We start from the raw sequence: 11672 nt of genomic DNA on the forward strand, positions 1-11672 counted from the left end.
ATTTTCATGCAGCATCTTCGAAACAGCTTCTTGTTTTTCTTTTTTTTTGATCCGCCTGAAAACTTGTCTTTGCTATACTGAGTGGAGATCACTCAAGTTTTACACACGATAAGCTGTGACTTCTGTGCTGGTCAGCACTATTCATGTTTTGGGGGTTTGGGGGTTTTTTTACTATGGCCTGTTCATTCATTGTATTCTCTTTCATGTCATATGGATTATATACTGTAGGACAAAGGTTTTGTCACCAGTGCATATGGTGTCCTGTGTCGCTGCTGTTTTTCAAGAAGTTACACATCTTTTTTTAAATGAATAATTATAAAAAGCTTGACACAGAAGAAGGAAACAAAACCTATATTGTTCAGATTAATCTGAGCAATCTCCTACATTACACATATAATAACCCTTGAAGCTTTTCTGAGCTGGAGTCTTAACAGAAATAATATACTCTAGCCCTAACATTACAAATTTCCACTTAAAATAGAAGACTGATGTATGCAATCTTTGCCAGCAAAATCTCAAAACAACAAGTATCGCACTCAGGGAAGTTTTAATCCTCATCCTGGTCGTTAAAAAAAAAAAAAAAAATTAGCAGAGGGAGCGTTATTAACTGGGAAAGTGCAACAATGCATTTTTGATGCAAGCTCATAGAGAGCAATCGCCAGAGCCATCTACGCCGAGTTCAGTAAACTGAGCCAACCCAGCCAGCCGTATAGTTCATGGATTGAATAACCATATCGCTCGTTTGGATTTTCAAATGTTGTGCAGTCCTGTATCATGACAAGACTCCGGGTGAATATGAGTTTCCAAAGGAATAATGTCAACTAACATGAGGGCCCTGAAATACACCTACTGTATGTCTGTACCAAAGAAGCTCTTAAATTAGTGCTGAGGAATACGCTGAAGATAAGCAGAAGAGCCCCGCTGAAATGTTAGTGGCCAAGTCACATCCTTGTTGCACACTTAACAACCGTAGCAGCTGCTGACATGGAAAAGCACCAGCAGATAGGTGGAAGTGTAGTGCTAGTTCAGACACTTATTATGCAAAAGAAATGGGAATAAAAGCACCTTGCATTTGAAATTTTGGAGTCTGACCTGGCTGCACATTAGATTATCAAGAAAAGGTTGTAAACGTTATTGTAACTCAAAAAGGGGTGCCCGTAGAGCCAATTATTAAGGGATGGAGTATAACCTAGGAGCAGATAATGCAAATTACGGACTTTATGCATTACCTCATGTTAGTTTAAGACATGGAAGCTTTTGCTTACTTAAATCTTCATCGAAATCACCAGGCAATTATACCAGCAATTTACGCCAGCATATGGCTAGCTGTTGCACCTCATGGCATAAAACACCATCTATAAAGAAAATGTAGTACCTAGCTCTGTCCTTCTTAAAGGTCTGCAGGCATCTGTTCTAACAAATTCATTATATGCAAGCTGAGATATATTTATATATATATACACACACATGCTTTTGTACATGAGAAGTCCCCATTAGTACATGTTTCTCTGCTCACGGAGGGCACTGCCCAGTCTTCGCTGTTTCTAGCTGCTGTTAGCTGTGCTGCAGTGAGGTAATTAATTAGCTCCACTGTAAAACAGAAAGTGATACAATGCTTGCCAGGCAGTCAGAAAATTGCAAATTGGAGGGATAAGACCCTCTGTACTGACTGCTCATGATGAAACATTCTTAGAGCAGATCTCCATGTCCATCTTCTTTAGAATAAACGACACTGCTGAAGCTAATGAGCATCAGAGTACCTGGGGCTATACGGGGACTGAGCCTAGACTCCAGCATACCGGTAAGGGGCTCTGTGCCTCCATAGCTTTCTCTGAAAAATGTATGTTACTCAAGATGAGTTAGTGCATCACTGTTCACAAAATTCACACGGTATCCTTCTGTCCAAACCATAATCTAGTTTGATATACTTCACTGAAGTTGAAAGGCCCGTTCCAATTTCTCTTTCCAAGCATCTGTTTCAAAATGTTAGCCATGGAAAAGTGTGAATTTGAAAAACAAGGCCTATGAGGAACAACTAACGCTGCTAAGTTTCATATGTAGCTTCAGGATAATTTGTGATAAAAAATCACTGTTTGTCATACCTTTGAAAGATGTCAATACCAGCCAAAGAAAGAGAAATTTTTAGTCATTGTGATGGTTTGCACAAACGCACTCCCATGTGTGACTGGTTGACAGTCCTATTTAAAAATGCTCCATGTGTAGATCAGCTATGTTAAATTTTAAGAAATGCCTCAACCAGCTATTCTCCAAATGAAACAGAGAAGCGTCATGGAGCAACGACGGCTGGCTACTTCTCGAGGGAAGGCAAGCTGGGAGTGGAGCGTGCTAACATGGCAGGCAGGAGCAGTAACCTCAGCATAAGGAGCCAGGATGTGGAGTGGCAAGTCCTGGTCGGGATCAGGGCCAGAGACGGTGGCCAGGGTCAGACACAGCCCGGTGATCACCCAGCACAGCCACCAGGACGAGATGGGTCCGAGCTCAGCCAGGAAGCCAGGTCTGAGTCCAGGTCAGGATGGAAGAGGTACAAGCGTGAGCACAGACGTAGCTGTGACATGGCTGTGATGTAGCCCAGGTGGGGGCTGGTGGTACAGCCACTGCTTAAAAGTAACTCCCGTGGGAAAGAAGAGTCAGGGCCTCGCTTTTACCTACTTCACAACAGCTCTTACTGGCAATGAAGATGACCTTGGACTTGGCCAGCTGAAATCCTTGACTCAGCCATCTAATCTCCTGGGAGGGGATGTGCTCCAGGCCCTGAGAACAAGACAGTTCTGGTGCTGTATTAACATGTGAACAGATCTGATGAGCAACATACTCATTTATCCATGATTTGTCTCTAAAGATGGGTTTCTCAGTGTTTTAAGCAGAAACAGGCTTAATAGTAACAGCATTCTGCATCATCTAAAAACAGGGCATGAGACTTAACAGCTTACTCTGGTACATCTTTTGCAAAGGATTTCAGCTTTCAAGGAAAACTGAAGAATTATCTGTATTGATCTTCTTCAAAGAAAAAATATATCTAGTACTGTATATCTTCAAAGTGCTATACATGAAGCTATTTAAGTTTTAGTAAGATCTTAAATGAATACAATTGTTTCATTAAGTTTTAGATCTATTAAATTTACCTTTTAGATATTATATATGTTCAAAGTATGACATGGCTATTTAAAAAAGTAGAGAGGGGGTAAATGGGGAAAGATTACTTAATATGTCATCTTAGGCACACTAACTGCAAGTATGCAACAGTGTCCAAAAATGGAATGTAAGACCAAAGTAAGTAATAAGGACACCTCATCTGTGCTGTGCTCTGCTTCTATGCTGTATTTAATTATGCAGTACAACTTGTTTTTCTATTGCATTCAGATTATTAACCAACAAAGTTTAAAGTATTACTATTTAATTCTGTATGACTATCACTTCGCTTGCATATCCTGTATTTATCTGCCTTATTTACTAGAAATGTAAGAGGCTAAGAGCAGAAATTGTATATAGGTAGCAACTAGCTTCTGTTGTTTATTTTAGCAAAGAATAACTAGGTCCTGTGATTTCTTCACAAAATCCACAATGTGTACACCATGTCATCCAGTGACTGAGGGAGGCAGCCCCCCCCCTCTGGAGTACCAGGTAATGATAGGCATGTGCCTAAAATGCAGTTCTTCTTGACTGCTGCCTGTGTGACCTGGGACAACTTAATCTACGACAAAGAGGTTATCTGCACAATGCTCTGTTATTGTAAGTGCCTAAAAAGTTTGGTCTATCTGAACACCTCCATTAGGGCACTGGTGAGGCAGAGAACAGACAGAACTAGTGCAGAGGGCAAGACAGCAAAAGCTGGACAGCCAGATTTTTGCAGCAGCCCTACGGGTTCCCACTCATGCCTTGATTCATCCTGATTGCCTTGATCTCCTGCCAACTCCAGCCCCAATCACCTTGGTTCAGCAGCGGGCTCACAGAACTGAGGAGCTGAAACCGTTGACTGCACCTGCCTGAAATGGGCAAGAGCAGAAACCCGTAACACTCGTGAGTTATGGCATCATGCACCCCAACCTGGTGTGCTGAAACCAACAACAGCGGGATGGAGACCCTGAACACCGGGTTCGATGGGAGGCCCCCACAAGGACAAGAATGCTGGTTTGGTCTCAGTTTTTACATCATCTTTGATAGAATATGCTTTCTTCTTTATATTATCTGAAGATAACAGATCCTGTCACTGAATGCAAAAGCAGATGATTTCTACCCTGGATCTGTAGCCCAAAGTAATCAGTCACTAAAGGTAAAGGGCCTTCACTTCTGGTCACTGGTTTTTTAGGAGTGTGCTGGGGTTTCAACAAAAGTGGCTATCTTTCAGTGTCCTGTGGTGGGCCAGATCCTGATCTGATTTGGCTGCAGTCAGAAGGATCAGTGTTACTGCATGTATTGTTGCTGCACTTCAACCAAAATATGCAGGGCTGCTTGTGAATGTTTTCTCTGTTGTATCTGAAGTGAGAGGACAGTAGTCAGCACTCAGTCTTTCTCCTTATCCTTCTTCTATCATGAACTTCCCTAAACTGTAGACAAAGAGCAATGAGGGCTGGTTACTACAAGTTTTTCACACTGGGGAGGTGTCTGCTGGGGGTGAGGGACCAAGCCTGACCTGTTGTGTCTCAAGGCAATCAAGCAGCTGTCATCTGTTATGGCATCTGGAGAAGGAATTGACTTTTCACAGAGTAAAGAGAAGAAGGGAAAATTACAGAAGTAATGAAGTTTTAATGGGGGGGAAGAAGGAGAGAAGCTTGGAAAGGAGCAGGATGAAGGAAAGAGACAAACAGGAGGCACATTTTGAAGCCTGGAAATTGTTAAGAATTATGAAGTCTTGGACATAATGCCGCCACTTATAGCCTCAGACTGTGTAGTTAAGGTGATGTTGCAAGGAGAGAGAACTTCCACTAAGGCCAAGGCTAACATTTTTCTCAGGCTGCTCTAATTGATTTTGTCATCTGACTGCCCGCTTCTGGAACCCTTCAGTTTGACCACAGTCCCCACTTTCTCCTGCAAATCACAAACTGCATGGCAGGCCATGGTGATCTTGAAGGTATAGTTCACGCTGGCATTATGTCAGTCTCAAAGACAGTATCACTGCTGTCAAAAGACAATTGCCGAGGCACTGTGGTTGTCAGGATAGGGGCGTTTATATATTGCATGATGATGCTATAGCCAGCTCTGTGTGGCTGCTTGTCAAAAAGTGGACAGTTCAGATCTGAAAGTTAGCGTGGATGAACCACTGCAATGATCACTAGGGTACGATGGATCACAGACGACAGCAGAAGGTAATCTCCTATAATTATGATGCTGGCGGGCCCCTTGAGGGCCAGCAGAAGGGCTTGTGTTTGTCAGTGATTCTGGCACAGCTCAACCTACTGGTCCTCTGGACACTGAACTGGTAAATAGCCAGGGAGCAAAGGATCAAACGGCATATGGCTTTGCAGACTTTCACCGGGCTGCAGTAAACATCACAACCCTGAACAGCTGTGCCTCGTCTCTAGCAAGATTACTTTTAAGAGACTGATACCTTCTGGACTGGATGGAAATCTGGAAATAAGCATGCTGCTGTCAGGGCTCTGAGTGCACCAAGAGGCTCTGCAGCCTCTTCCCTCCTCCTTGGGGTTTGGCTGTCTGTGCTCCAGTCCAGCTCTGATTTGGTACAGCTGTAGCCTTGGATCAGGCTTCTGGGGAAAGATCTGCGCGAGAAGGAGCTATGGGAAGCCTCATGGGGGCCTCCTGCCCTTTGCTTGAGAGCTGCGTTGAAGCTCAAGCCTCCATCCTTGAGACTTGCCTGGGGTGTGACTGTGCCTGGCCACGTGACTTGCTGATCCTGAACCACTGATTTGGCTTGCTGGCTTGACCTTTGTCCTGGTTTCCGTTGGGATAGAGTTAATTTTCTTCCTAGTAGCTGGTACAGTGCTGTGTTTTGGATTTAGTATGAGAATAATGTTGATAACACAACGATGTTTTAGTTGTTGCTAAGTAGTGCTTACACTAGCCAAGGACTTTTCAGCTTCCCATGTTCTGCCAGCGAGAAGCTGGGAGGGGGCACAGCCAGGACAGCTGACCCAAACTGGCCAAAGGGGTATTCCATACCATATGACGTCATGCTCAGTATATAAACCGGGGGGACTTGTCCGGGGTGGGGTGACCATTGCTCGGGAACTGGCTGGGCATCGGTCAGGGAGTGGTGAGCAATTGCATTGTGTATCACTTATTTTGTAAATTCTTTTATCATCGTTATTTTCATTATTGTTATTATTTTCCCTTCCTTTTCTGTCCTATTAAAATGTCTTTATCTGAACCCACAATTTTTTTTTTTTTTTTTTTTCCCCGATTCTCTCCCCCATCCCACTGGGGTGTGGGGGAGTGAGCGAATGGCTGTGTGGTGTTTAGCTGCCTGCCGGGTTAAACCACAAAAACCTTGCAGCTGCTTCATCACTGCAGACATACCTAGTAATCTTGAATATCGTCTGACCCTGCTCACCAGCGTGGTACCTGCTCAGATACTGTGGGATTGTGCCTGCCTGGGTGGGATCATTGCCCTACCTGCCTTGCTGTTGCCCTCAGCTCCTGGCTTCCTTCCCTTGTGGGGCAGCCAGTGCTTGGCTGCTTCCTGAGAGCTCCTACCCCAGAGCTATGAATGTGGTCTGTTACGTCGAGAAATTAGTGTCCCACTGGCAGTCAGTTCGTGTCCAAAATTGATACACATGCTGTAACTGAAGAAAACTCGGTAACAGTGGAAACACTGCTGAAGGCCAACTGCTATCCATACAGTCACTCAATGTACTAGACAGCAGCAGTGCCCTCGCATAGAAGGAGAGCAAGTAGGGAATGCCTGGTGCTCTCTGCAGACTTCTGCTTCCCTGATGCTTCTCCTGCCTTTCAAGTTGAATTTGTTGTAGTTTGTCTCAGTGAAATTAAGGTCGATACTAATGGACACTGCTGGGCAGAACTGCTCATGATGGGCTGCATGGTGAAATCGTGGCATATATATGGAGTAGACAAGTTAGGGAAAGCACTTGGAGGGTCTTCCAGATGTGCTAAAGGCCTTGTGGGATAGGTGTTGTGCAAGAGGGCGCCTCACACAGTGTCAGGAAGCTCTCAGGGTGACATAAAATACCTGCAGTGTGAGCATGGGTGCAACACCTTAGAGTTGCCTGTCGAGCCCCGCTGATGTCCCTGTTAAAGCTAAGCCCATTCCTCTAGGGTAGGGCAGCAACACCCAAGATGCTGCAGGTGATAGAAGCCCATAGATCAACCCATCAGAGCAACACAGGCATAGACACCATCATCCTGCATAGTACATGAACAGAATATGACCTTAACTATAAACAGAGATTAGATTTGAGAGCACAGCTGCGCAACAGAACAGTGACTACCTATTATGCAGCAATATACATGGATGTGTAATAACTCTGTATATTGGTTTTGCTATTATTACTATTAAAACCATAAAGTTTTAATTTTGTGTATCCACAATACCAGAAGACATCATCTCTATATGAGCAGTTTGGGGCATAAATGATCCAGCAATCTCTGTCAGCACTTGACTTAATTGCAAGGTGGGAGAAAAAGACCAAATAAATAAATACTGTTTTCTCATGGAAATCTAAAAAGATTATTTTCGGATCGTTAAAGATTCAGTCTGTGATTTTCCTCAGGTGCTGTCGTATGTTTGTGCTTGAGGAAAAGCAAGTTATTGGAAATCTATGCCAGGCTCCAGCTAAGCAGTTGACTCTCTATCCATGATTGAATACACACTAAACAGACGAAAATGTTTCTGTGTTATTTCCTGGCAGTGAAAATATACTGTCGTGCATCTTTCTTATTCAGATGTGGAAGCTTTTGCCTACCACTGCTTTCCCCTTGTAGTCTGCAGGCCCAAACCAGTGCAGCTTGGAAAAATAACTAAATTTCTTAAGAATTTTCAAGAAGCAGCAAAATCAACACTTCTAACAATCGAATGCAATAACTGGGCATGCTGTTTGCTGACCTTCACTTATGAATGATTCAGTTCCTTTCTCTTCTGATTCTGCTTTTATTTATGTATCTTTTCTGTCTCTGTTGATTTTAGTTATTATTCTGTCATCAATGCTCCTTGTTTCCTCCCTGTTAGCAAAAGACAAGAAACCAAAAGAATGTGAAAGAATCGGCAGATCTTCATAGTAGGTTTTTAATCTTCTTTCAATAGAGAATTGGGCCCCCTGAGTAAGTGCAGAATTATGAAGGGAAGTATAGAATTATAGACTCATCCTTACAGCAGCCTTACATATTTTAAGTTATTAAAAGCAAAATATTCTTTTTCCAACTATATGTTTCAGCTAACTTTTAGGTTAAATTCTGCTGTTCTTAAAGATGAAGAATCAAAAGAAACAGAAATGCTAGAGCCCTGAGCAACTTCTCATTATTTGCAAGTATACACTTTGAACTTCCCTGGCTTGGATATTTATCCTGAGTGCCTAAGATATTTCAAATGCAGTCCATACAACATCGGGGCATAAGAGCCAAGGGAAGAGCTTCAGAGACTGGAAAAGCTGCATAGCCTCAAATCCACAAGTGGGCTCCTGTTGCCACAATTGTTTTAAAAGCTGTAACTCCCTTAATTGAGTACAAAAGCATAAGCTCACTTCTTCCACAGCCTACAAAAAAACCCTGATTCAGTTCAGAAGCAAATACACGTGCTAATTCAGCAACTACTCTATGCAGAATCCAACAGCCTGCAGGACACAAATACGCTCCAGAAAGCACAGTGCTGTCTGGCAAATTAGTGAGCCATTGAGAACTGGCACTCACCATGAAAAATGAGCAAAAGGGGAAAAAAGAGAGAAATGAGAGATCAGAAGAAAAAGTTCTAGAGGAAGACAACAAAAAATTGAGAGAATAAAGAAAAGTTGGCAACGACTGGGCCACAGCCTAGAGCAACAATTTGGGCCACCTGTGTCAGCTGGAATTCAGACCGGTAAAATAAGGTGCAATGAATTAAAATAATTTCTTGTCGTGAAACAATAATACATCAACTGATGCTGCTAGTAAGCAAACCAAAGTGAACACAACATATACAGCGAGGTCATTAAGGGCTCCCTTTTTTCTTCTCATATAAATCGCCTTTTGGCACGAATACAGATTTTATATTTTTGCCTTTTCTGGCCACAAAATCAGAAATAACCAGTACTCTGTTCCACCCTCTGTAAAATTCACTGAGGCATTCCTTTAATTATGTTTACATATGCTTATGCTTCTGAGGCTACTGTGTGAACCAGGCACCTGGCTGAAAAAATGGGAGTCGGAGAGAAGAGGTGCCGGGGTTTTTACTTTAAAGTGGATCTCTTTTCATATCTGATTCACATTACAGTCCTGCACCACTTGTGTTGACATAGGGGTAGAAATTAATTATGTCAGCACTGATGCTGGAGACAATATATCATCAGATCATTACCTCTCTGGAAAAAAACAAACCCATTATTTGTGGAGCAGTGTAGCTGCAAATTAGAGGTGTGAGGAGAACACATAACTGAGGGGCATATGAAAGGCAAATGTGAGAGGGACAGGAAATGTGTGTGTGGAAAAAGCATATGGAAAACACCAGGGATGGGGAGAAGAGGGATAAAATGTGATAGCAACACCTTGACCAACTCACTGACCATTTTTATAGAGCCTAATTAAAACGTTCAAGTTTTGCTGGGTTTGTCTATTTTCAGATGTGCTCCAGTTACTGCTGTAAGTCTCAGGTTTACATCAGCAGATACACAGGCATGGACTAACACACTCTTACTGCTAAAAATGAAACAGTTGTTTCCCATCAAAGCACAAAAAGCAAAGCAGCAGAGCAGAATCTACCAGCAGTTTGTTATCGATTTCAGTGCTCGCAACCACGTTCGCTTAGCCCTATGAACAGGGTGGCCTGCTGTTAACAAATATTGCCCGAAGCAAAACACTAAACAATCTAAAAGAACCTTTTATACCTATTTTACATATTTATTTCCAAACATTTCCTAACAGCTCCAGTTAATGCATTAAGGTGCCCAATCCTTACTGGCTGCATAAATCAGTCTTTCACACTGACGCCAGCAGTATTACCATGGTTACATTATTAGTGTGGCTTAACGTGGCAGGTGGCTTAGCAAAATACCCAGTGCCGAAACAATCCCAGCACACAATCTATACTTTTCCATCAAACAAATTAGTATATTGCATGCTTTGTTGCCCAGATCGTGGTAGGGTGGGGGTTTTATTTGTTGGGGTTTTTTCCTGGGTAAAAATGCTATTCTTGTAATTTTACCACTTATCAACTGCAAAATTGCTAAAAAATACTAATATCCTCTACTCACATTTTTGTAGATCTAAAAATCTCAGTTAAGATAACAACCAAAAAAAAAAAAGCCTTCCATAAACCGCAAAAAGCCTATGTAAGTTTTATATTTATAACTGCATTTAAGGCTGGGCTTTAAATCTGGACAGATCCCATACCAGCTGGTGGCTGGCCAGCTTTTACTTGTTTGAGAGGATTCTTTGGAAGATGCAAAGCTCTGTATTATTATTTTTTAACTGATGGTTTCAAAGCTAAGATCCTGAAGCTTTGCAGATAGATTCAGCTGTAAACAGTTGTGGTTGACAATACCAGAATTACTCCATTATGGAATGAGAATATTTGGCTGCCAGGTATCCAGACCAAGTCATTTACATACAAATAGCAAAATGTTCCACAGGACTTAAAGCAACGTGCCTTTGTGAGAGGACAAAGAATTGGAGGAATAAAGAAATAAAAGTGAAAACATAATGGACAGATCAAACTTTGGCATTTAAGCAAGGTACCGCTAGCAGTTTTTTGGGTGGAAGCTACCAGCCATTAAAAATCACAAACTAATACAAAGCCTTAATACCTCAGTTGGTATTATTTTAGCTTTAATTCTAAAGATATTGTAATTGTTATATGTGCTACATGCAAAAACCTTTTTTTGTTCCCTCCTGTTTAGCGGGATACAATGCTAAAGAGCAAAGAGGGAATTTTCATTCTTAACCCTTTCACACTGCTTGCCAGGATGCATTTTCTGAGCTGAATATACGACAATGTAGTAGCTTAAATATAAATACTTAAGGTATAAAAACACCCTGGAGTGTGTAGACGTTTCATAGATGTTTCGTAGATTCATTCATACCGTCGCCCCATATATTTTCTGTTTCACCTCCTAAAACACTGATGTGTTGTGTTTCTCAGCTTGTGTGCATCTCTCCTTTCTCATGCTGATTTCACTGCTGCATTGATGAAGCTCCAGTCCTCCAGTCTTTATACCGTAGCACTCAAGTTTAGAGACTCTGAAGCCTCGCTTAGAAGTGACTCAAATAACTTTTCGCAATGGAGGAGAAAGCTGAAAAGCCTTCAATATTTAAATAGAAACATAAGTTTCAAGTGTAGTATAAAGGCTTCAGATCTCTTAACCTTATACATCAATTAACATATCTGCAACAGCTGGGTTTTGATCCATATTTTCAGAGAACAGTAATGCTGCTGATACAGCATTTCCAGTGCAGTCACAGGAATACTGAAGCGGTTTTCAGAAGATAATTTAAAAAGTACTCAGTTGACAGGATGTTTCTTCAGGGAACCATTGATAGCATTCTCAAATTGCAAC

Source organism: Aptenodytes patagonicus, chromosome 1 (genome assembly GCF_965638725.1).
Source record: "Aptenodytes patagonicus chromosome 1, bAptPat1.pri.cur, whole genome shotgun sequence".
In the NCBI taxonomy this organism is placed as follows: domain Eukaryota; kingdom Metazoa; phylum Chordata; class Aves; order Sphenisciformes; family Spheniscidae; genus Aptenodytes; species Aptenodytes patagonicus.